At 38.4% G+C, this 27,557-nt stretch overlaps 1 pseudogene; it reads left to right on the forward strand.

Moving 5' to 3' along the window:
* The first annotated feature begins 1,656 nt into the window (after positions 1-1,656).
* LOC111553432 lies at positions 1,657-2,795 on the forward strand (annotated as a pseudogene).
* Positions 2,796-27,557: the final 24,762 nt, after the last annotated feature.

The raw sequence follows: 27,557 nt of genomic DNA on the forward strand, positions 1-27,557 counted from the left end.
GCATGAGAATCACTTGGACCCAGGAGGCAGAGGTTGCAGTTAGCTGAGATTACACCTCTGCACTCTAGCCTGGGTGACAGAGCAAGGCTCCATCTCAAAAAAAAAAAATAAATAAAAAAATAAATAAAACATATTTTAAAATATATCATAGACTGGCACATAACGAAGTGTAGTTTGTTGGCAAAAAGCCACTTTTTAATAGATAGAAATATTTTGGGGCATGATGATTTAGCAACAAATATATAAAAGGTGAGATAGTAAATTTAATTCTTTTTTTGTTTGTTTTTTAGATGGAGTCTTGCTTTTTTGCCCAGGCTTGAGTGCAGTGGTGCAATCTTGGCTCTCTGCAACCTCTGCCTCCTGGGTTCAAGTGATCTTCTCACCTCAGCCTCCCAAGTAGCTGGGACTGCAAGTGTGGGCCACCACACCCAGCTAATTTTTGTGTCTTTAGTAGAGATGGGGGTTTCATCATATTGGCCAGGCTGGTTCCAAATCCTCCTGACCTCAGGTGACCCACCCAACTCAGCCTCCCAAAGTGCTAGGATTATAGGTGTGAGCCACTGTGCCCAGCTGTGAACTTAATTCTTAATAGTGATTCTGCACTTTAAAGTTTGTTAAACTAAAGATCTTAAAACTGGGGTTTGCAGTAACAATATTTTCCAACTAGGACATTTTGGAAAGTGCTTATTTGTCAACAAAATAAAAATGGCCAAATGTTTGGGACTGTGGTCTTTGAATCACACATCAGAGTCACTGTGGCAGGTCATTATAATACAGATTTCAGGGTCTCACTTTTAGAGCTTCTGATTCTGTAAGTCTATGGGGAGCTGAGGATGAACATTCCTCACAAGTTCTCAGGTGATGCTCATACCGCTGGTTTGGGGATCGCATTCCAAGAACCCCTGACTTAAAGAAATGCTCTTTTAAAATTTAACTTTTTCCTTTAAGGACATCTCAGAATCTTTCATCGTTAAGTATTGCTCTGGTCCTCTGAAACTCCCAGAGGGAGCGGTATATGAGAGATATCCCATATAATTTGATCATAAAACCCTTTCCCTTAGGGTAAACAAAGGACCATAATTGGAGAGACACAATTCTATGAAATTCAACTGAATTCAACATAAAGCTTAGTTTCCTCATTCTTCCACTTCCTCAGTCCAGCCACAAAACTAGGGTTCCATGGGCTCAGTTCTAGGCTGCTTTCTGTTTTCCATCTACCCTCTCTTCATAGGGAGCTCATTTGGGGCCATGACTTTAAATGCTGATGATGCTCCATTTGACATCTCCTACAGTCTCTCCTCTGAACCCCACATAGTGCATCCATTGCGTACTTAGCATTTTCATCTCAAACTGAATGAGTCCTGAACTGAACTCTTGTTAATAATTCCTCCGACCCACTCTGATTCCTCTCCTGGTTTTCCCTACTCAGGAAATGGCATCACCACCCACCATCTGGGTTGTCATCAAATCCATCAGCAATAGTTGTTATTTCTGCAAAAAAAAAAAAAAAAAAAAAAAGAAAAAAGAAAAAAGAAAAAAAAAGTGTATAAGAATGTATGTGTTGGGCGTGATTCTGTTCTGCGGGGCTGTTCCCTGGAGCAGTAGTGATTTATCTCTGTTTGCCTTCTCTCCCACCTAAGTGCATGCCACCACTCCATGGAGGATTCGATGAACAGGGATATGAGTCCCTTGAGGCCCCAGAACTATCCTTTCAGTTGTGAACCAAAGGCCAACAAAGATAATCACTTTAACGTGAATGATGATGAAAATGAGCTCCAGTTATCTTTAAGAACCATCAGTTTAGGGGCTGGTGCAAAATATGAATTGCACATTGTTGAAGCAGAAGCAATGAATTACAAAGGTAGTCCAATTAAAATAACACTGGCAACTTTGAAAATGTCTGTACAGGCAACAGTTTCCCTTGGGGGCTTTGAAATACCACTACCTGTGGTCTTACAATTGAAGTGTGGTTTAGGGCTACTGCATATTAGTGGACAGCACTTAGTAGCTGTGGAGGAAGATGCAGAGTCAGAAGATGAGGAGGAGGAGGATGTGAAACTCTTAAGTATATCTGGAAAGTGATCTGATCCTGCAGGTGGTAGCAGGGTTTCATGGAAAAAAGTAAATCCTGCTGTAAAGACGATGATGATTATGATGAAGATGATGAGGAAACTGAAGAAAAAGCTCCAGTGAAAAAATCTATGTAAGATATACCAGCCAAAAATGCACAAAAATGAAACTAGAATGGAAAAGACTTAAAACCACCAATGCTCAGATCAAAAGGTCAAGACCGGGCACAGTGGCTCATGCCTGTAATCCCAGCACTTTGGGAGGCCGAAGTGGATGGATCATGAGGTCAGGAGATCGAGACCATCCTGGCATGGTGAAACCCCATCTCTATTAAAAAATACAAAAAATTAGCTGGGTGTGGTGGCAGGCGCCTGTAGTCCCAGCTACTTGGGAGGCTGAGACAGGAGAGTGGCGTGAACCCAGGAGGTGGAGCTTGCAGTGAGCTGAGATTGCGCCACTGCACTCCAGCCTGGGCGACAGAGTGAGACTCCCTCTCAAAAAAACAAAACAAAACAAAACAAAAAAACAGGAATAGAAAAACTCCTGAAACACCAAAAGGACCTAGTCCTGTAGAAGACATTAAAGCAAAAATGCAAGCAAGTATAGAACGAGGCAGTTCTCTTCCTAAAGTGGAAGCTAAGCTCGTCAGTTATGTGAAGAATTGTTTCCAGATAACTAACCAGGAGGCTATTCAAGATCTCTGGCAGTGGAGGAAGTCACTTTAAGAAAAGAGTTTAAACAATTTGTTAAAAAACTTTCATCTCATTTCATTTCTGTAACAGTTGATATCTGGTTGTCCTCTCTGTAATGCAGAGTGAGAGCTTTCCCTACTGTGTTTAATAAATGTTTTCCAGGTTCTATTGCCAAGAATGTGTTGTCCAAAATGCCTTTTTGGTTTTTAAAGATGGAACTCCACCCTTTGGTTTTAAGTATGTATGGAATGTTGCAATATGACATAATGGTAGCAGTGGTCAGACATGGAAACGATGGGGAGGCAAAAATATATATGTGAAGTAAACTCAGCATTTTAATAAAGTAAGAAAAGAGTGTATGTGTCTATACTGAAACACGATCGCAACCATAATACATGTATGCATGTGTGTGCATGTGTGTATGTATACATACATAAATGTGTCTCCTTTTATCCATCTATAACGCCACATGCTAGATCAAGATGTAAGTCATCTTTGATATATCACCACATTCTTTAAAAAATGGATGACTCCTATTTCCCCAGATCATGCGTTCATGGAGGTTACTATGAGGTCATAATGTAAGAAAGAAAAAAAGGTATTTCTCTGCCTCTGTTTCTGTCTGTAATTGTGGAAATGGAGATGGCTCTCAGATTTCTCCAGCTGGTTCAGAAAGCCCCATAGATGCCTCACATGAGCTTAGGAGCTAGCACTCTGCCAGACTGCTCCCTCTTCCTCCCTCTGTCATTCTCTTCCACATCTCCCTGATTCCAGTAGGAGGCAGGTCCAACTTCATGCCCAGGCTGCTGTATCCCTCTGCTCTGATGAGCTCCACATTCCCTAGAAGTGAGAAGTGATGATTAACTCCTTCATATTCTGTTACACAGGCCAGAGGAGTATTGTTTTTCATGCTCTGTACCTGACTGAAAAGTTGGTGAAAGAAATCTTGTATTTTTCACTTCATGTATTCCAGGCTTTTTTGCTGTGACTCAGGCAAATAACTGTCCCTAAATCTCCTTTTCCTTCTCGTACTGACCTAGTGTTCTTGGACCACGTTTGTATAACTTTCTTCTCCTTTGTCTTAGGAATACTTTTAAGAAGTGGCTTCTTATTCCTCCTGCAAATAGAACTGGGTAAGTTCTGCCCCACTGGCCTTTCTTGTTTTCTTCCTGCAGTGTACCCAACCTCTGGCTTCCTTTGCATCCTGCCTGCCACGTTGGCATACACTTTTGTGTTTGTGTATGTACATGTGTGTGTTTATATATAAGTTATATGTCTACTTGTTTCCACTACTCTGTAGGCTCTTCTTTTGCCATGGCCTGCATTGTTCTTGGTGACCATCAAAAGCAGTGTACAAAGGTCAGAGAGGTAGATTTTGTCCTTCCAACTATGTTGGAAATCTAAAGATGATTAGATCCCTAAATATACGTTCCTTAAACTCAGTCGATCTTATTCACATTAAAGAAAAGGTTCAAATTGCAACCCGAGCTTCAGAGGAGCATGTCACTGAAAGGCAGGACTTTCTTTTCCTTTTTCTTTTTTCTTATTATTATACTTTAAGTTCTAGGGTACACGTACACAACGTGCAGGTTTGTTACATATGTATACATGTGCCATGTTGGTGTGCTGCACCCATTAACTCGTCATTTACATTAGGTAGATCTCCTAATGCTAGCCCTCCCCCGTCCCTCCTCCCCCTTCCCCACAACAGGCCCTGGTGTGTGACGTTCCCCACCCTGTGTCCAAGTGATCTCGTTGTTCAATTCCCACCTATGAGTGAGAACATGCAGTGTTTGGTTTTCTGTTCTTGCGATAGTTTGCTGAGAAAGATGGTTTCCAGCTGCATCCATGTCCCTACAAAGGACACGAACTCATCCTTTTTTATGACTGCATAATATTCCATGGTATATATGTGCCACATTTTCTTAATCCAGTCTGTCACTGATGGACATTTGGGTTGATTCCAAGTCTTTGCTATTGTGAATAGTGCTGCAATAAACATACGTGTCCTTGTGTCTTTATAGCAACATGATTTATAATCCTTTGGGTATATACCCAGTAATGGGATGGCTGGGTCAAATGGTATTTCTAGTTCTAGATTCTTGAGGAATCGCCACACTGTTTCCCACAATGGTTGAACTAGTTTATAGCCCCACTAACAGTGTAAAAGTGTTCCTATTTCTCAACATCCTCTCCAGCACCTGTTGTTTCTGATTTTTTAATGATTGGAAGGGCAGGACTTTCTACCTGTCCACCCCTCAATTATGCTATTTCTATCAATGCCAATCTTTCCTCGGTACTCAGGGCACAAAGGGGCTGCAGACACTATCGAGAGTCATGGCACCTTAAGCACGGTTTAGCACAAGTGCTGCCTTGATCTCTCTTCCGAAACCTGATGGACAGATGGAGGCTCTTTTTAGGTCTTCGTTATTAGCAGTTTATCATGTAGCATAATGTCACTTAGGCAACATGGTGCAATTATGGTGATATAATTTAAAAATCAATACACAAGGAAGGGTTTGTGAATTAAATGTGGCATTTAATTTTTCAGATGTAAAATAGCACAAACATAGATTTAAAACACATTTAAAGATAAACCATGCCTGTGGTCAGTTACTCCTCTTTGTAATCCAGTCCCCAATAAATACGCAATTTAGAGATTAAATAATTTAGAGGTTCATTTTGGACTCTATGCCAGTTTAATTCCAAATCATTCACATCGTTGGATGGATCTAATTTTCACTTGAGATCTTAAAAAAGTTTTAAAATCCTATGCTAGAAAGGTAGTTTAAAGAAAGGAAATCCATTGACCTTATTCACATTAAGGAAAGATTTAAACTGCAATCTGAGCTTCAAAGGATTGTGTCACTGAAGGGCAGCACTTTCCACCTGTCCACCTCTCAGTCATGCTGTTTCCATCAGTGCCAACCTTACCCCAGCTCTCAGGGCACACAGGGGCTGCAGAGACTGTCGAGAGTCACGCACCCCGACTGCACCACATTGCCTAAGTGTGATGTTTAAAGAAGGGAAAATTCTTAGCTCCTGGGAGGGAGGGACAAAAGTGTGGGGTATTGAGCCAAAAAGGCCATTCCTGACTTGGCATTTCCTGAGAATTCTGAATGCCTGCTTCAGTGCCATCACAGATGTACCAATTGTGTCAGCATCAGCTTTCTATTTTTCTCTCCAGAGCAATGGTTTCCAAATTTAGCTGTACAACAGAATCACCTGGGGTGCCTATTAAAAACACAGATTCTTAATCCATTTGGGTAATCAGATTTTATAGGTCTAGGGTAGAGGGTAAGATCAACTCACCCTTAGAGTTGTTCACAGTGCTTTGAATTTACTTGCCTCAGGGATTTTTGCCTAGGAAAAAGCACAAGCTGAAGACTAGCTCTTCTAGTTTTGCATGGAAACCGAAATTCAGAGTGGCAGCTGCTGTTAGATGACTCTGGTCTCAATACGATTTCTTATAAAGTATTTGGAACGTTTTTTCATTTCATCTCAATTTTCTTTTACCCTTCTCTTTAAATTAGATTATTTGTTCAAAATTTTATTGCTTGCCTGACAAATATTTGATAGGACACCATGTACCCCCACAAATGCACTCATTATGATACTATTATTGATTATTAATTGCTTCCAAATAGAATCCTTCAGTAAGCATATTTTTTGGCAAGTATCATGCTTTCAGAATTATATCAGTTGTTCAAAGAAGTGTTCATAGGGCCGGGTGAGGTGGCTCATGCCTGTAATCCCAGCACTTTGGGAGGTCGAGATAGGTGGATAACTTGAGGACAGGAGTTTGAGACCAGACTGGCCAACATGGTGAAGCTCCGTATCTACTAAAATTAAAAAAAATAGCTGGTTGTGGTAGTGTGTGCCTTTAATCCTGGCTACTCAGGAGGCTGTGGCAGGAGAATCGCTTGAACCCCAGAGGTGGAGGTTGCAGTGAGCTGAGATTGTGCCACTGAACTCCAGCCTGGGCGACAGAGCAAGACTCCGTCTTAAAAACAAAACAAAACAACACCAACCAAACAAACAAAAAACAAAGAAGTATTCATAGTCCATTTGGCTATAATTTACAATGTGTACTTATTCCATTTAAATTTCACGTGTGGTCTGTGTAATAATAATGTATTTAAAATATATGTATATATGGATGCTTCCATTTGTAAGTGGGTAAAAACATAATCAGCTATTTCCTCTCTGGAAGTGACATGTAAAGTAAAAATATAATCTCCACCCTCATATTAGCATTTTAAGAAATGGGTTGGTAATCAGAGAAATTTAAATAGTAGATGCAAACAAAACTATGTACATTATTATAAACATTTTTTCAATTTGAATGTTCAAAACCTACAAGTTCTCATTATATCTTCCCAAAGGGTGATTAGAGGAGACAGAATCACCTGACTTGAATAAATCCATTTTTTGCTGTGTAATACCTCTCTGATTTTAAATTCACCATTCAAGGAAAGGTCTAATATTACCTATGTTGTACTCATTAAATTTGAATGGTTGTGATCTTTTTTATTCACTAAGAGACTGGTCTCTATCCTTTGCCAGGCTCAGATCTATACCTGATGGCCAATTGCATGGAATGGCTGGTAGCAGCCAAGGCTTATGGATTCACAAAAGAACGAGGAAGGAATAGAAATTACTTACAAGGAATAGAAATTACTCACAAGGAATAGAAATTACTTACCTCATCATTGATTTCCTTGCAAACCATTGATCAAATTATACCCAAAGCTTGTGATTTATTGCAGTTAAACATTTCTCCTTGCTCTCTATCTTACCTTTTTAAAGAATATGGCTGTTTTTCATTTTTTTTTTTTTTTCCCTTCAAAGTTCAGTTGCCTATGGGATCAGAATTTTCTTGCAGGAGACAGTTTTTGTCATGGTAAACAATTTTTACCTAAAGGCAGTTCTTGCTCTAGGAAGCATTTTGTACATAAAGTAGAAGTTGACTACTTTTGGGTGCCTGCTCAGCTCGCCATAACCACCACATTTGGGAACTCTCTCTTGATCCACAGGGATGGGCTACTGATAGCCATGTTTATATGTACAGCCTTGAATACATTCGCCAGCCATGGGTGTTGACACTTGATCCAAGTTGAATCCACTATTGTCTCTTTCCTCAGAAAGTGAAGTTGGGATTCAGATGGAGATAAGATAGGCTCTGGGGGTGACTATCATTGTAACATGTGTCATTTAACTCTGGGAGCAGTAATGCTGCAAAACACCCACAAATCTCAGGGTCACATGACCATCATCATTTATTTACACTCATGTATGTGTGCTTGCCAGGGATTTGGCTGATCTAGTCTGGGTCCAGCTGAGCAGCCCAATTCCATGTACCTTTTATTCTCATGCTAGCACTAGTGGCCTACGCTGGAAAGTCCTTATGGCAATGCCCAAAGTACAAGGATACCAGTGGAAATGTAATGGATCTCATAGAAGCTAGGCTTGGAAGTGGCGCTTTTGCTTCTGCCCCATTCTGTTGGCCAAATAAGTCAATGACTGACCCCAATGCACTCTCCCCCTTGATGGAGCTGCGGTTATATGGCACAGGGCATGGATATGGACTGAAGGGATGAGTGGTGAGTGGTGAGAAGAATCAAAGCCAGTGATATAGTCTATTATGCATGTGAACTTGGGTTTACCTGTGGGTGGCCATGTTCCTCCATGTAGACCACAAAATAGGGAGAGTGCATCTGTCTTGAAAAAGACTGACACAGATACTTAACAGAAAGGAGGGACAGAGAGTCCTGACGACTTTCCTATTTCTGGTTCTAGGTCTTTCCTGAGTCTTGGCTACATCTCCATTCTTGGTTTCTGTGCAAGATCTCTGAGTCCTAAAGGACTAAAAGGAAAATGGAAAGGAAGGCAAATAGAATTAGCTGATTTTTCTCACGAGGAATCACAGTACCAATAAGAGCTCAGATTAGACATAGCTGTGTGTGTGGCCAGGTGGGAGACATGGTAACTGTAAGCAGGTAAGTCGAAGGCAATTTTCCCAAATGCATTTCTTTAAAATTTTTTTAATTGGCAGGTAAAAATAGTATATATTTATGGTGTGCACCAAGATGTTTTGATAATGTATACCTTGTGCCAAATGCATTTCTAAAATTACATGTACATCAGGAACTTGAACAACTTCCAACTAAACAAGCTCAGTTGGAACAAGCTCTGGATGGTGCTCATAAGAAAGTATTGGAGGATCTTTCACTGTTAGTAAACTCCATTCTTTGTGGAAAGTCTTTAAACTTCCATGGGTACCTTTCCTCAACAGGAAAGTAAATAGAATGCAAAGCTTTATTGGTCAAGTAGAAGGGGGTATGTTACACATGGTTGATTACCTCCAAATTCATATCTCCAGTCAGTTCTGACTTCTACTTTAAGCTCTGGATTCGCATATCCAACTGAGAGGGGAGATCAGCGGGACTTGTTTTCCAGGTACTGGTCATGACCCCAGTCACGAGGCTGCTGATCTAAACAGAATGCAGTAAAGAAACTGAGGCTGGGTGTGGTGGCTCACACCTGTAATCCTAGCACTCTGGGAGGCCAAGGCGGGTAGATCACTAGGTAGGGAGTTCAAGAAACTGGCTGAAACCAGCTAAAACCAAGATGACAACAAAAACAATCTCTAGTTGCCCTCATTTTTCATTATACACTAATTATAAAGCATTAGCATGCTAAAAGATACTCTCACCAGCACCATGAGAATTTACGAGTACCATGGCAATGCCCAGAAGTTACCTCATATGGTTTCAAAGGGAGAGGAACCCTCTGTTCAAGGGACTCCCCATTCCTTTTCTAGAAAATTCATGAATAGCCTGCCCCTTATTTAGCATATAATTAAGGAGTGGCTATAAATATAGCTAGCCAGCAGTCCACATATACTACTCTGCCTATGGGCCAGCTCTGCTCTGTCTATGGAATACCATTTTCCTGTACCCTGTTGCTCAAATAAACTTGCTTTGCTTTCACTTTATCGGTTGACTCTTAAATTCTTTCCGGTGCAAAGCCAAGAACCATCCTAGCGGAGCCCTAATTTTGGGGTTTGCTTGCATCACAATGGCCTATGACATCCCTATTTGAATGTCTAATGGCATCTCAAACTTAAAATATCCTAAACAAAGCTCCTGGCTCTCCATTCCCCTAAACTTGCTCCTCCGGAGTCTTTCTTACTATAGTGCATGATACATCCTTTCATCTAATTGCTTAGGCCAAATACTTAAAAGACTTCCTTGATTCATCTTTTCCTTCTATTCAATCCATCAGCCATACACTTGATTTTCAAAGTATATGCTGACTCTCATCATGCATCACCTTTATTTGGTTGCATTTGTCTGAGCCATCGTCATCTCTCACTGGTGTTCCCTGCTAACTGGTCTCCCTGTACCCTCTCTTGATTCTCTAAAGTCTATTTTTCTTACAGCAACTAGACTGGTCTCTATAAAACACCATCAGTCATTTCACTGTCCTTCTCCAAGCCCTACAATGGCTTTCCATCACACCTCTAATAAAACTTACACTTTTCTTTTGGTTTGTTCTCTCACATCACTCAGGTTTTGCTCAACTATTACCACTTGGAGAGGCCTTACCTAATTATCTTCTCTAAAGCAACTGACCTGCTCTCCTCCCTGCCCATTTCCTTAACCTTTGTTTTTCTTCACAGTACTTATTGCTGCTTGAGGTTATATATGTATCATTTACTTGTTTGTTGAATGTAAAAATCTTCAAATGCAGGGACTCTGCCATTTGTGTTGCTGTATTCTCAGCCTCTAGAAAAAAGCCTGACACATAGTAGATGTGCAATGAAGATATTTTCCATATGAGTAAAAAATGAATCCTGGGGTACAAGGTATTCAGGGCCACCATGTTGCACAACTCTTTTGGAGCCCATTTAGTCCACAGCTGCACATGGCATTTCTGAAGTTTGCGAAGAATAAGCCTATGTAGTGGAAATTTTACAAAGGGAATATTTCCTAAAATATTTTTGTACATTACTTCTAGAGGATGAGGGATCAGAATGGCCCCCCATCCCCCAGTTGTAGGTAGTAATAAGCTGTGTAGATGAGCATCTTTCCTGGTTTATAGATGATGAAATAGAAGGCATCCCTCTATGTTTTCCTTCCATCCTAACCTTCCATTTTCCCTCAGATCATATCAGGTTAATTTACACATAAGAGCTTCTGATTACTCTGTGAACACGGTGGATAGAAACAAGACTTTTACATATTAGAGAATAAGTTTATTTAATGAACCCTAAGTATTTCATATAACCCAGAGTGGAAGAAAGGTAGATTCCCATAGCAGCCTTTGAGAGGGGAAGGAAATCCTGAGCTGTGGCATCAGGATAGCATGAGAAATTTCTGGGTCCCTTGGGCACCCCTTGGGTTTGTCCACATTCATATGGGAAGGGTTTTTTTTTTTTTTTTTCTTTTTTTTTTTATTGAGATGGAGTCTCGCTCTGTCGCCCAGGCTGGAGTGCAGTGGCTTGATCTCAGCTCACTGCAAGCTCCGCCTCCCGGGTTTATGCCATTCTCCTGCCTCAGCCTCCCGAGTAGCTGGGACTACAGGCGCCCGCCACCTCGCCCGACTAGTTTTTTTTTGTTTTTGTATTTTTTAGTAGAGACGGGGTTTCACCGTGTTAGCCAGGATGGTCTCGATCTCCTGACCTCGTGATCCACCCATCTCGGCCTCCCAAAGTGCTGGGATTACAGGCTTGAACCACCGCGCCCGGCCGGGAAGGGTTTATGTGTGTTAGGTGTGTGTACACCAGAGCCTGCTATGTACCTTTGTCCTTCACTTTAATATGTCACAGCTTAATGAGATCCCTTACAGGATTACTTTTACTTCCCAGACCAATTGATCTTCACTCTTTGAGCTGTCTTAGCTGATGCAGACAGAGCTGTACTTTTGAAGGTCCCTGACCACCCACAGGATTCTCCTTCACCCTCTCAGTCTACTGTCTAAGAGCTCACTGGAATTGGTCAACTTCCCCTACATAGCCCAGCAAAAATGAATGACATTCTCATGTTTGGAATGTTTCTTCTTTTACCCCAGTGTCCTGATGACAGTTCAGTGTCAGTGCAACTCACTCTAGAATGTTTCTTTCCCCCAAACAATTTCCTCTTTATTTCCATTTCTGTCTTTCTGATTGGGAAACTCACCATTTCTTGTGTGTGAATTTCTGGTCTACTTGAACAGGGTAGAAGTTCCGGGAGCTTTCCATGCCACCCCTCCCTTCGGGCTCCCATTTGAGTCCTGTATTAAATGTGAGATCCAGGCAGTCATGGAGGTTTTCTGCTAAGCAATTCTTGCTTGACGTGATATCTAAAACTCGATTGATTTTTTGCTTCCATGCTGACTTGAGTGGCCGTGAGTGCTCTTAATTCACCTGAGATTTGGGCAGGAGTTCTTGTTTTTAAAATTAAGCAGAAGCAGCAGCCAACTCTGTTTGCGAGGTCTTAAGCAAATTTACAGCCTCAAATGTTAATCTGAAAGTCAACCTCAATTGAATCAATATTTTTTACAACTATTGCACTCCTTTTTAAACATCTTTTTTTTTCTCTTTTTCTCTCTTTCAAAAATACTCTGCCAAGACATAGGCAGATGGATGTCTGCACAAGGAAGCGTCCACTTCCCTCCTTTCATGAAGGGAAACTAAATCTAACTTATCTAACAGAATGCTGAACATTGTGGGAGGACAGTTGAATGAACTGTCAAACACTCTGAAGCCTCACCATAATGCAGACTGGGAGTTTTGCTACAGGAATATGTATTCTGACATTTTTGAGAATTAAAATTTGTGGTACAGGATCCAAGACTGATTTTTGTCTTACAGCAATTTTCAAGCTTTATGAGACCGGGTTCTAGTGGCAACATACTGGCACCCTTATTATGGCTCCAGGGGAGTCACTTAAATTGTGGGTGGGCTGGTATGTGTATAAAGAGAACAATGATTCTTTTACAGCCTTCTCAGAAGACTAGAGATGAATGAGAAATTCTAGTATTTTATCTTAAGCTTATATTTTATTGAAGAGATTTAGCACTGGCATTTCAGACAAGATTTTATTTTTATAAAGCATTGTTCTTTGTAATTTTGCCACATCTCCCCATAGGGGTATTTGCATAGTTAGACATATTCTCTTGTAAGGTTTTGCTATTATTCTCATTTAGATTGGCTGTCTAGTCTGCCCCAAACTTAGGAAATAATTGAGTTTTCCAATATTTTCCTCTGATTATATGCCTTCACAATACAAGGGAAGACAAAATGTACAAGACATTTTTGAGGTGGCCTACTGTGCAAATCATATTAAGCATTTGTTTTCTTAAGATCAAGCATTGTGCATCATAAATAGCCTCACCCCATTCCTATCCTCTCCTATGTTCAGAGATGGGGTAAGGCTTAGGAGAGTCTACCACATACATTTCTATTTCTTGTTTTAAACAATAGATAATTTTTACATTTTGATGGAGCTGCATCAAAATGACTACATTAAAATCTCCCTGTAAGCCAAAACAATACTTGCAAATTAACCCTGTCATAATATCTTTCTTTGGAAATCACTTGAGTTGAGAAGCTGACATTTAAAAATTATGGAACACACAATTATGAATACAGAACAGGCTATAAATAGTATCAACTTTGAAAAGGGAAAAGCAAAGAGGCAGCTGTCAATGGACGGGAGGTAGAAGGGGAAGGTGAGATGGAGGGCAAGTAAGAGTGTTAATATTCTCATTTTACAAACCGGAGTCGAGATTGAGTTGAATACATTCAAATAGTTTAATGACTAAAATTTAAAGATAAGCAATAGATGAATTAAAATAGTTATGTAAATATCAAAAATGAGGAGGCAAGAGGAAGGAAAGGTGGATAATAGTGTGTGCTGAATCCTTGCCTATTGTGGCAGAAAGGCAATAGATACACATGGTCTAAAGTTGATAAATCAACCATGAGAACCATGTTCAGCACATGGAGGAGTGGAAGAGAGAAAAGGGAATGAGAGGAGATGGGAGATCTGGAAGGCCTTTGGGCTGAAATTACTAGTCTAGGGTGATAGGAGATCTAGAGAGGATTTTAACTCTTAGTTTGAAAAAGGCATTTCATACACTCTGGAAGAGTTGTTACTCCCATGTTGAGGAACCAAGATATCTAGCAAAGCAAATTCTTTGTCTTACAGTTGCTAAGTCAGAATATTTTACATGCTGGTTACCCATGGTTATTATCTGTGACTCAACAACAACACAGACAGACTGAGCCTATAGCTAGGTAATTTGTGGGGGGAAAATGTCAGAATTTAGACAGTATTAAAAGAAGATAATATACAAAATCCTTGCATTAGTCAGATACTTGTTAGGTTATATTACATCTATTTTCAGTCAAAGCACTTGAGAAAAATAGGGTAGAAAGAGAAAAAAGTTTGGAAAAGAGACTAAAAAGGTTAAAGGATGTAAAGTACAGCAAGTCCTCGTTAACTCTAGACCCAGGTCCTTATTTCTATTCAAAATATACCGAGTAGAGGGATCTCATAGACTTGGTTTCTCTTGAGACAAATATTGGCTTAAGAGACAAATATTGGCTTAGCAATTAGTATAATTGCTGCTTATGTCAATTGGCCCTAACTAAAGCCAACAAAAAAGATCTATTAAAAGTTTAGAGAATATCACAATGCTTTTGCAGAATTATTTTTCTTTTGCTTTAATATTTTCATATAACATTACAGATGTGGTTGAAGCTCCCTTTGCATCTTCCCCAGTTTACTCACTTTAAAAATCTTTCTCAAGCTAACTCATTATTTTAAAATGTTTGTTTTCTGCCCAAATTAATTTTAAGACATATATTGTATTTCTCTCTTTAAACATTAAAAAAGTTTGTTTTGTGTGTTTCTAAATAAGTGGAATTACGGCATAAATAACATCTTACAAGTTATTTAAATGGCAGTTTTTCATTACCTTTACTGATAATTCACATACCATACTATTCACCCAGTGAAAGTATACAATTAAAAACATTTTAGTGTATTCACAGATATGTGCAACCATCTCCATGGTCAATTTAAAAAAATATGAATATGTGTATATATTGTGTATATGTGTGTATATGAATATGTGTGTGTGTGTGTGTGTGTGTGTGTGTGTGTGTGTGTATAGAGAGAGAGAGACAGACAGACAGACAGACAGACAGGGTCTTGCTCTGTTACCCAGGCTGGAGCGCATGGCACGATCTTGACTCACTGCAGCCTGGACCTTCTGGGCTCAAGTAATCCTCCTAACTCAGCCTCATGAGTAGCTGGGACCACAGGCATGCAGCACCACAGCAGGTTAACATTTTTATTTATTTTTTGTAGAGGTAGAGTCTCCCTACATTGCCCAGGCTGGTCTCCAACTCCTGGGCTCAAGGGATCCTCCCGCCTCTGCCTCCCAAAGTGCTGGGATTACAGATGTGAGCCACCACACCCAACTGAATGTGAATATTTTTGTGAATATTCACGTATGTGAATATGTGAATATTTTCTTTTTTGAAAACCTGTGCCCATTAGCTATCACCACCTTATCTCCCCACCCCTTCCTTTCCTAGTTGGAAGTAACCACTAATCTACTTGATGTCTTTTAGATTTCCCTATTATGTGCATTTCATAGGAACTGAGTACTGTAATGTGTGGTCTTTTGTGATGGGCTTCTTTCACTCAGCACACATTTGGCGTAATTTTTCAAGGTTCGTACATGTGGTAGCATGTATCAGTACTTCATTCCTTTTCATGAACAAATAATATTTCATTGTGTAGATATACCACATTTTGTTTATCCATTTGTTCATTGATGGACATTGGGATTGTTTCCACCTTTGGCTATTATGAGTAGTGTTGCTATAAACATTCATGAACAAGTTTTTGTGTAGACATGCTTCCATTCTTTTGTATACCAATATCATTTGAAGAACTGCCAGACTGTTTCCAAAGAGGCTGTGCCATTTTACATTCCCATGAGTAATGTATGAGGGTACTTATTTCTCCACGTTTGTCAACACTTGTACTTACCTGACTTTTTAATTCTAGCTGTCCTTGTGGGTATGAAGCAGTGTCTTGTGGTTTTGATTTGCATTTCCTGATGACTAATAGTGTTAGGCATCTTTTCTGTGCTTATTGGCCATTTTTATATCTACCTTGAAGAAATTTCTATTCAGCTCTTTTTTTTTTTTTTTTTTGAGGCAGAGTCTCGCTCTGTCGCCCAGGCTGGAGTGCAGTGGTCGGACCTCAGCTCACTGCAAGCTCTGCCTCCCGGGTCCACGCCATTCTCCTGCCTCAGCCTCCCGAGTAGCTGGGACTACAGGCGCCCGCCACCTTGCCTGGCTAGTTTTTTGTATTTTTTAGTAGAGACGGGGTTTCACTGTGTTAGCCAGGATGGTCTCGATCTCCTGACCTCGTGATCCACCCGTCTCGGCCTATTCAGCTCTTTTGCTCATTTTTAAATTGGTTTATTTGCCTTATTATTAAATTGTTAAATGTTCTTTAAATATTCTGGACACAAGTGTCATTAGAAATATAGGTTGCAAATATTTTCTTCCATTCTGTAGACTGTCTTTTCACTTTTGTGATATCCTTTGTAGAACAAAAACTTTTAATTTTGATAAAGTCCAGTTTAGCTATTTTTTTTTCTTTCTCATGCTTTGGTGTTATATTTAAGAATTCATCGCATAATCCAAGGAGGTCATGAAAATTTACCTCTGTTTTCTTCTAAGTTTCCTAGTTTTAGCTCTTCTATGTGCATCTTTGATCTACTTTAAATTAATTTTTTTATATGGTATGAGGTAAGAGTCCAACTTCATTCTTTTGCATATGGCTATCCAGTTGTCCCAGCATCATTTGTTGAAAAGGCTAATTTTTTTTCTCCTATTGAACGATCTTGTCACCCTTGCCTAAAATCAGCTGGCCATGGATATATGGATTTATTTCTGGACTCTCAATTCTAACCTATTGATCTATATGTCTGTCCTTGTGCCAGTACCATGCTGTCTTGATTATTATTTCTTCGTACTAAAATTTGAAATCAGGACACGTGAGTCTTCCTACTTCTGTTCTTTTTTTTGAGATTGTTTTGGTCATTCTGGGTTCCTTGCAATTCCTTATGAATTTTAGGATCAGCTTGTCCATTTCTACAAAGAAGTCAGCTGAGATTCTGATAAGTATGGAATCTGTAGATTAATTTGGGAGTATTGCCATTTTAACAATGCTTTTAAGTCTATAAACATAGGATTTTTCCAATTATTTTGATCTTCTTTAATTTTTTAAAACAATTTTTGTAGTTTTCAGGTTATAATCTTTGTACTTCATTAAATTTACTCCTTAGTGTTTTATTATTTTTGATGTGATTGTAGATGGAATTATGTTAATTTAATTTTTGGTTGTTTATTGCAAGTATATGGAAAAACAATAGATTTTTATATATTGATCTCTTATCTGCAATCTTGCCAAACTTGTTTATTAGTCTTGGTTTTAATAAATTCCTTAGAATTTTCTGTATATGAGATTATGTCATCTGTAATTAGAGATAGTTTTACTTCTTCATTCCAATCTAGATGTCTTTTTTTTTTCTTACCTAATTTCTCTGGCTAGAACTTACAGTACAATGTTGAAGAGAAGTGGTGAGTGTGGACATCTGTCTTGTTCTTAATCTTAGGGGAAAAACATCAAGTTAATAATTAAGTAAATAGAATTATTGAATCTTAGGACAAGTGCAAAGAATTCTAAAAGATTGTGACAATACACGCTTCCACTTGCTGATGATAGTTTCCTTTTCCTGTATTGCTGAGTATGAGGTTAGTTGTGGGTTTTTCATAGATTCCTTTTATCAAGTTGAGGTAACTTCCTTCTATTCCTAGTTTGTTGAATATTTTTATAGTACAAGAATAAATAATATACTTTTGTGTATTATCTATATGAATGCATGCAGTTCTAGTTCATGTTAACAGTTGTATAGTTTCAATATAAATATATCATAATTTATTCATAAGTTGATTTTTTTTTGTTTCATTTCTTTCTTTTCTTGCTATTACCAATGATGCTGCAGTGAATACACTTGCACATGTCTCATAGTCCATATGGGCTATAGTATCCCTAGCATATATTTCAGATAGAATTATTGAATTTTAGGACAAGTTCAAACATTTCTAACAGGTTGTGGCAATACATGCTTACACTTGTTTTTCAGAGTTTCCCTTTGCCCATATCCTTCCCCAAATTTGTGATTGTCATGTTACTAAATTTTTGTTAATTTGATGAGAATAAAATATATCACACTTTATAGTTTTCATATGTTTATTTATTTGTTGAGGGGGATTCATCTGTAATTTGCCCATTCCCACCAATTTTTGTCTATTTTTCTGTTAGGTTTCTTGACTTATAGGAGTTCTTGACATAGCCTGGATACTAATTCTTTGTTGGCTTTCTACAGTACAAATATTTCCCCCCAGTTTGTGGCTTATATCTTTTTATAGTGTTGTGTTATATAGTAGAAGTTTTAAATTTAAGTGTCACATTTATTAGTGTGTTTCTTTGTATTTTGTACTTTTAAATTTTGTTAGGAATCCCTTCCCTATCCTAAGGTGATAAAAATACTCTTCATTTTTTTGTCTAAAATGTTTAAAATTTTGCCTTTAAGTAATTCTTGTTCTGTAATTTATCTTTTGTGAAAATAGGAATCTGTTTTTCCCCCATGCAAAGTGCCATCTATTAAATAGTTCATTTTTTTGCCTCACTGATTTGTTATTCTATCTGTGTTACTTACCAACTTTTTGGATATGTGTTGGTCTGATTCTGGACTTTCTATTCTTTGTTATTAATCAGGTTTTTTTTCCTGCATTGGTAGCATACTACTTTAATCTCTGGAGTCAAAGTAGATACGCATGGTATAAGAATGTGTGTGTGTGTGTGTGTGTGTGTATACAAAATATAATTAAGAAGAGAAAGAGAGAGAGACTTTGTATCTGCTAGGCACATCCCCTGCTTGTTGTAAACAGTTCCAAAGTTGTTTTGGCTGTTATTGGTCCCTTATTTTTCTAAGTGAACATGAGGATGAGCTGGCCAAGTTCTGTAAGAAGTCCTGGGACATTTCTACTGATTGCACATATTTATTTGGAGAGAATTGACACTTTGTGCATGTGTTGATTTTGTATCAAGTCACTTTTCTAATAGTAATTCTAATGATTTGTCTACATATTCTATTGGATTTTCTGTGTGGACAATCATATTTTCTCCCAAAGATGACAGTGTTGTTTGTTCACTTTCTAGATTTAAACTTTATACAACATTTTTAGTATTATTGCATCAGTTATGATTTTCAATATGCCTTGAGGGGCACAAGGAATACTAGCAATTGTTCTTTTAAAATAAAACATGATTTTCATAAGAGTGTTTCCAAAGTTTCATGCTTTCTTGCTGGTTTTTGATAAGCCACTTTTTATGGAACAGTGAAAGCTGTTGCAGAGCAGTTATTTTTATCCTGGATGCACAGTAGACTCCCCTGAGGAGCTTTACAAAAATACCTGTGGCTGGTTCCCACCTTCGGGAATTCTGATTTAATTGGTTTTGGATGCTGCCTGGGCATTGGGACTTTAAAAAACTCCCCAGTTTTTTAAAGACTGTAATTTGCAGACAAAGTTGAGAAGTACTGTTCTTGGTCAATGTCCACATTTGTTGGTCAAGGATCTATCAGTGACAGGTGACAGAAAGACAAGTATAGCTAGCTTAAGAAAAATAAAAGGGAGGGACATTTATATGCTTATAACACCGTGGTGGTTGTAGAGCTAGGAATAACTGGATCCAGAGAAAAGGCTGTCTAGATCCTTTTTCTCTCTGTCTTTGGTCTCTATTCTCTCTGTAAGTGGTAGTTATTCTCACTACAAGAGTAGGCTGTTCCATAAAGTGGTGAAAAGCTCTACACTCATAATGTAATAGCTCCAGTGACAAGAGCATCTCTTTTGTGCTAAGTCCAGCCAGAAAAATCCCCAGGAAAAGTTCTGATTGTTTGGTTTGGGTACCTGCCCACCTCTGGACTAATCACCATGGCCCACACATGGTTTAGTGATTGGGTGAAGACTTGTTGGGCAAATCCAGAGAGCAATTTATTTAATATTTAGACCTTGGTGAACTTTAACCTTCTTGAATACAGCCATAAATCTGACAGTATTAAAAGGTCTCTAAGAAAGGACAAAAACAGTATTCATAGAAGAGATAGTAATCTCTCTCTCAAGTATTATATTATTCATTTAATAAGATAGGCAATTTGATTTTCCCTGGGAAGTTGCCTAGGTTTTAGAAAAAAACATATTAGGAGAAGGGAGGGGTTACTGCTAAAGCTGATATATTGAAAGTGTTCATTGGTAGCAAGGGAGGAGGGAGAGAAATCGTCTTTTAAAATCTCAGCAAACTGGGCTGTTTGGTATAGAGGTAAACAGTCTTTAAAGGCCCCTGTAGCAAAAAATGGTTATAAAAAACAACTTTCAAAAGCTGGGGTAAATTTGGGGGAGAGTTGTGGGAAGAGGAATAGAAAAGTTTTGAAATCAGACATAACTAGATACATATTTTGGCTAAATATATCTTATTTTGGACAAGTTAATCTTTCTAAGCCTTAGTGTCTTTATTTGTAGAATGGAGATAACAATGCCTAGTTCATAGGTTCAAGGAAGTTAAATATTATATATCAGACACATAGTAGGTGAACAATAAATGTGACTTCTTCTCATCCTTTCCAGTATTTACCATGAGAAATAATGATCATAATGATGATCTTGTGTTTGCAAGCAAGACTATATTATATCCAGCGTACCATGTATTGGGAATGTAGAAAAATTTTGATGAGATTTATGTTAAAAGATGGCTAAAATAAAATGCTTATTTTCTAAAATAGTAAACTTTATCTAGAACATTTGCTTTTACAAAGAAGACATTACTACTCTACCACTATGGTATAGACGAATCCGAGAGTGTGAACTTTACAGTTCCAACATATAACTATCATCTCTAACTTATTAGTAGGCAGGTTGTTTTGTCACCCTTCCATGATTCCATGAGTTTTACATTTTTCCAGCTGCTGTGAAGCTGACATGGGCCATATGATGAACAGTAGGATAAATTCTTCTCTCTGCTTTGTAGGAGCTGTGAAACTTCTGGCTGTTTTGAGATATGAATGCAGAAGGGGATTGCTCTGTTCTGGCCATTGCTATCAGGGCAGCTTCCAGGAAGACTAGTGGGAGGTTCCTGGTGTGCCCCAGGGGATCCTCTTTGAGACCTGAGCCTGAGGTCCTAGAGAAGTTCTCAAATCTTATGCATTTCTGGACACAACTTTGCTTGGGTTGATCTGGTGAGGAAGCAGTGTCTGATCAGATCCTTCTCTCTAGAACTCTCCCTTCCTTTGCTTCTGTGTCACTATTGCTGCCCTTGTTTCCCTGTAAGCCCTCTGGTCTTCCCTCTCACTCCATTCCCCCTTTCCTACATTCTACATATTTTTCCTGGTTCTCTTTTCTCATTTACTGATACTGTCAACTACTAACATGTGTGACCATTCACAGCTCTGTACCGCTACACTTCAACTCCTCTCCTGCCTGCAGTTTTCACCTATGCATCTGCCTGTGCCATGTTTCTAACGGCATGCTTCCCAAGCTCCTCTAACTCAGCATCTTTTTCATTTTCCCTCCTCCCACCCAAACCTGTTCTTCTTTCTGTATTTTCTCTGTTTACCAGAGAAAGGTAACTCTACTTACCAGTCATGTAATCCCGAACCAGGGAATCATCCCTATCTCTCACTATTTCCAACAGATATTACTACTAATTCAATATTACTACGAATCCAATATTACTAACAATTCAATTGCTATTTCTGTTAGTCTTACTATACCAAAATTCTTAATAATAGAACCAGAAGTCACAGACTGCAGGGTCCTGCTCTTAATTTCTCTAAACTGCCGATCAGTCCTCAGGTCCTACTGATTCTACCTGGTTATTATGTTTTAGATCTTCCTCCTTAATCGTTTTCTTGTCATTTCTATCCCACACTTACTGCTTTAATTCAGTCTTCTAAATGATCTCTCTACTCTGGTCTTGCCATTTTTCAGTCCTCCCCACGCTGCAGCATGATCCAAACACCTCTGAGATTGACTACAGACTGCGTAAGCCTTTGGCATTTACACCTTGTGTTAGGCTACTCCTTTACACAACCACAAAGCAAATGTCTTGTGTAATGCTTCACTCATCTTCTCGTTTATCCTAGAACCTGAATGTGATAAAAAATTAATTCATTTTAAGCTACTGAAACAGTGACTAATCAGGTGTTCTCTCAGTGCTTCATCTCAGTATATTTGATATTCACAGAGGATTCATTCCAGCTTTCCTCAGCACCTTGCTGAGTTCCTCCCAGCTACACACTCATTGACAGAGGTGAGTGCTATGGGGCAAGGGAATTAGATGAAAAATGGTCTTCTAATCTCTGTCGACATAGGGATTGAGATGCTGCATGAACATGGAATGTAGGACTCAGTGGAGAGTCGCAGGAGAGCTTTGGAGAAGCTAGGGCTAAGTACAAATAGACTGATTTTCAAGTAGAGATGAACGCTATACACTAGAATTCTCCCTGTGGAGCTCTCATGGTTAATTAAGAAAAAGTGAAGGGTCATAAGATCCTCTGCATCCAATAATAATCTATGCTGGTTGGCAAATTGAGTCAAACAGCAGGCTCTGTTCTTTGAAAAAAATGAAGATAAATAAACAAGAAAGTGTGTTAGAATTTATTAACTTGCTACAATGTGGAATGACTTTTAATGAGATATAAAAATCCACTAAATGTTACAAATTATTGATGAAACACATTGGATTTTTTCCCTCTTTTTTTAAAAAAATAGTTTTAAGTTCTGGGGTACATGTTCAGGATGTACAGGTTTGTTACATAGGTAAACATGTGCCATGGTGATTTGCTGCAGCTGTCAACCCGTCACCCAGGTATTAAGCCCAGTATGCATTAGCTATTTTTCCTGATGCTCTCCCTCCCACTGATCCTCCAACAGGTCCCAGTGTGTGTTGTTCCCCTTCCTGTGTCTATATGTTCATTGTTCAGCTACCATTTATAAGTGAGAACGTGTGATATTTGGTTTTCTGTTCCTGCTTTACTTTGCTGAGAATAATCGTTTCCAGTTCCATCCATGACCCCACAAAGGACATGATCTTGTTCCTTTTTATGGCTGCATAGTATTCCATGGTGTATATGTACCACATTTTCTTTATCCAATCTATCATTGATGGGCATTTGGGTAGATTCCATATCTTTGCTGTTGTGAATTGTGTTGCAGTGAACATACACGTTCATGTATCTTTATAATAGAATTATTTATATTCCTTTGGGTGAATACCTGTAATGAATTATGGGACCAAAGGGTATTTCTGGTTCTAGGCCTCTGGGGAATCATCACACTGTGTTTCACAATGATTGAACTAATTTACATTCCCACCAACAGTGTGAAAGCATTCCTATCTCTGTGCAGCTTCACCAGCATCTGTTGTTTCTTGACATTTTAATAATTGCCATTGCGACTGCCATGACATGAGATGGTATCTCCTTGTGGGTTTGATTTGCATTTCTCAAATGATCAGTGATTTTTTTTTATATGTTTCTTGGTCACATAAATGTCTTTTAAGAAATGTCTGTTCATGTCCTTTGCCCAGTTTTTAATGTTTTTTTTTTTTTGTTGTAAATTTGTTTAGGGTGCTTGTAGATTCTGAATATTAGACCTTTGTCGGAAGGATAGATTGCAAAAATTTTCTCCCATTCTGTAAGTTGTCTGGTCACTGAAATGATAGTTTGTTTTGGTGTGCAGAAGCTCTTAGTTTAATTAGATTCCATTTGTCAATTTTTGCTTTTATTGCAATTACTTTTGAAATTTTCATCATGAAATCTTTGTCCATGTTTATGTCCTGAATGGTATTGCCTAGATTTTCTTCTAGGGTTTTTATAGTTTTGGGTTTTACTGTAAGTCTTTAATCCATCTTCAGTTAATTTTTGTATAGGTGTAAAGAAGGGGTCTAGTTGCATTTTTCTGCATATAACTAGCCAGTTCTCCCTGCCACCGTTTATTAAATGGGGAATCCTTTCCCCATTGCTTGTTTTTGTCAGATTTGTTGAAGATTAGATGGTTGTAGATATGCAGTCTTACTTCTGAGTTCTCTATTCTCTTCCATTGGTATATGTGTCTGTTTTTGTACCAGTACCATGCTGTTTTGGTTACTGTAGCCTCGTAGTATAGTTTGAAGTCAGGTAGTGTGATGTCTAGAGTCTTGTTATTTTTGCTTAGGATTGTCTTGGCTATAGAAGCTCTTTTTTTGGTTCCAGATAAATTTTTAAATAGTTTTCTCTAATTCTGTAAAAAATGTCAATGGTAGTTTAATGAGAATAGTATTGAATCTATAAATTACTTTGGGCAGTATGGCCATTTTCACGATATTGATTATTGATTCTTCCTGTCCATGACCATAGCATGCTTTTTCATTTGTGTCCTCTCTGATTTCCTTGAGCAGTGGTTTGTAGTTCTCCTTGAAGAGGTCCTTCATGTCCCTTGTTAGTTGTATCCCTAGGTATTTTATTCTCTTTGTAGCAATTGTGAATGGGAGTTCATTCATGATTTGGCTCTCTGCTTGTCTGTTGTTGGTGTATAGAAATGCTTGTGATTTTGCACATCGATTTATTTTGTATCCTCACACTCTGCTGAAGTTGCTTATCAGCTTAAGAAGCTTTTGGGTTGGAAGAACGGGGTTTTTAAATATAGGATCATGTCATCTGTAAACAAAGATAGTTTGACTTTCTCTCTTCCTATTTGAATATACTTTATTTCTTTCTCTTGTCTGATTGCCCTGGCCAGAACTTCCAATACTATGTTGAATAGGAGTGATGGGAGAGGGCATCCTTGTCTTATGCTGGTTTTCAAGGGAAATGCTTCCAGCTTTTGCCCATTCAGTATGATATTGGCTGTGGGTTTGTTATTAATGGCTCTTATTATTTTGAGGTATGTTCCTTCAACACCTAGTTTATTGATAGTTTTTAACATGAAGGGATGCTGAATTTTATCAAAGGCCTTTTCTGCATCTATTGAGACAATCATGTGGTTTTTGTCTTTAGTTATGTTTATGTGATGAATTGCATTGATTGATTTGCATATGTTGAATCAACCTTGCATCCTAGGGATGAAGCTGAGTTGATCATGGTGGATAAGGTTTTGATTTGCTGCTGGATCCAGTTTGCTATTATATTATTGATGATTTTTGCATCGATATTGATCAGGGATATTGGCCTGAAGTTTTCTTGTTTTATCTTTGCCAGGTTTTGGTATCAGGATGATGTTCACCTCATAAAATGAGTTAGAGAGGAGTCGATCCTTTTTAATTGTTTGGAATAGTTTCAGTAGGAATGGTTCCAGCTAGTTGTACCTTTGGTGGAACTCAGCTGTAAATCTATCTGGTCTTAGGCTTTTTTTGTTTTGTAGGCTATTTATTACTGCCTCAATTTCAGAGCTTGTTATTTGTCTACTCAGGGATTCAACTTCTTTCTGGTTAAGCTTTGGGAGGGTATATGTGTCCAGGAATTAATGCATTTCTTCTATATTTTCTAGTTTATGTGCAAAGAGGTGTTTATAGTATTCTCTGATGGTTGTTTGTATTTCTGTGGGGTCAGTGGTGATATCCCCTTTATAATTTTTTATTGTATCTATTTGATTCTTCTCTCTTTTCTTCATTAGTCTAGCTAGTGGTCTATCTATTTTTAAAATTTTTTCAAAAAAATAGTTCCTAGATTTATTAATTTTTTTGAAGGGATTTTCATGTCTGTAACTACTTCAGTTCAGCTCTGATCTTGGTTATTTCTTGTCTTCTGCTAGCTTTGGGATTTGTTTGCTCTTGGTCCTCTAGTTCTTTTAGTTGTGATGCTAGAATGTCCATTTGAGATCTTTCTAGCTTTTTTTGTGGGCATTTATTGCAATCAATTTCCCTCTTAACACTGCTTTATCTGCGTTCCAGAGATTTTGATACATTGTCTCCTTGTTCTCATTTGTTTCAAATAACTTCTTGATTTCTGCATTAATTTACTTATTTACCCAAAAGTCATTCAAGAACATTCAATTTCCATGTAGCTGTGTGGTTTTTGAGTGAGTTTCTTAACCTTGAGTTCTAATTTAATTGCACTGTGTCTGAGACACTGTTATGATTTCAGTTCTTTTGCATTTGCTGAGGAGTATTTTTTTTTTTTTTTTTTTTTTGAGGCGGAGTCTCGCTCTGCCGCCCAGGCTGGAGTGCAGTGGCCAGATTCCAATTATGTGATCTTATGTGATTGATTTTAGATAAGTGAGTGCCATGTGACACTGAGAAGAATGTATATTCTGTTGTTTTTGGGTGGAAAGTTCTGTAGATATCTATCAGGTCCACTTGATCCAGAGATGAGTTCAAGTCTTGAATATCTCTGTTAATTTTCTGTCTCTATAATCTGTCTAATATTGACAGTGAGGTATTAAAGTCTCCCACTGTTATTGTGTGGGGTCTAAGTCTCTTTGTAGGTCTCTAAGAACTTGGCTTATGAATCTGGGTGCTCTTGTATTGGGGTCACATATATTTAGAATAGTTAGCTCTTTTTGTTGAAACTTTTACCATTATGTAATGCCCTTCTTTGTCTTTTTTGATCTTTGTTGATTTAAAGTCTGTTTTGTCAGAATCTAGGATTACAAGCCCTGCTTTTTTCTGTTTTACATTTGCTTGGTAAATTTTCCTCCATCCCTTTATTTTGAGCCTGTGTGTGTCTTTGCATGTGAGATGGGTCTCTTGAATACATCATGCTGATGGGTCTTGACTCTATCCGGCTTGACATTCTGTGTCTTTTAATTGCGGCATTTAGCCCATTTACACTTAAGGTTAGTATTGTCACGTGTGAATTTGATACTGTAATCATGATGCTAGCTGGTTATTTTGCAGACTTGTTTATGTGGTTGCTTCAGAGTGTCACTGGTCTATGTACTTTAGTGTGTTTTTGTAGTGGTTGGTAGCAGTTTTTCCTTTCCATATTTAGTGCTTCCTTCAAAAGCTTTTGCAAGGCAGGCCTGGTGGTGATGAATTCTCTCAGCATTTGCTTGCCTGAAAAGGATTTTATTTCCCCTTCACTTATGAAGTTTAGTTTGGCTGGATATGAAATTCTGGGTTAGAAATTCTTTCATGTAAGAATGTTTAATATTAACCCCTCCAATCTCTTCTGGCTTGTAAGGTTTCCACTGAGAGTTCCACTGTTAGTCTGATGGGCTTCCCTTTTTAGGTGACCTGGCCTTTCTGTCTGGCTGCCCTTAAGATTTTTTCTTTCATTTTGACTTTGCAGAATGTGATGATTATGCTTGTTGGGGATAATCTTCTCACAGAGTGTCTTACTGGGGTTCTCTGGATTTCCTGAATTTGAACGTTCGCCCATCTTGCTAGGTTGGGGACATCCTCCTGGGTGATATCCCAAAGTATGTTTTCTAACTTGGTTTTCTAACTTGGTTCTTGTCTCTTTCAGGTACCCCAATCAGTTGTAGGTTTGGTGTCTTTACATAATCACCTATTTCTCAGAGGTTTTGCTCATTTCTTTTCATTCTTTTTTCTCTAATCTTGTCTGCCTGTCTTATTTCAGCAAGACAGTATTTAAGCTCTGAGATTCTTTTCTTTTCTTGGTCTGTTCGGCTATTGATACTTGTGGTTGCATTGTGAAGTTCTTGTCTTGTGTTTTTCAGCT

Source organism: Piliocolobus tephrosceles, chromosome 8 (assembly GCF_002776525.5).
Source record: "Piliocolobus tephrosceles isolate RC106 chromosome 8, ASM277652v3, whole genome shotgun sequence".
Classification (NCBI taxonomy): domain Eukaryota; kingdom Metazoa; phylum Chordata; class Mammalia; order Primates; family Cercopithecidae; genus Piliocolobus; species Piliocolobus tephrosceles.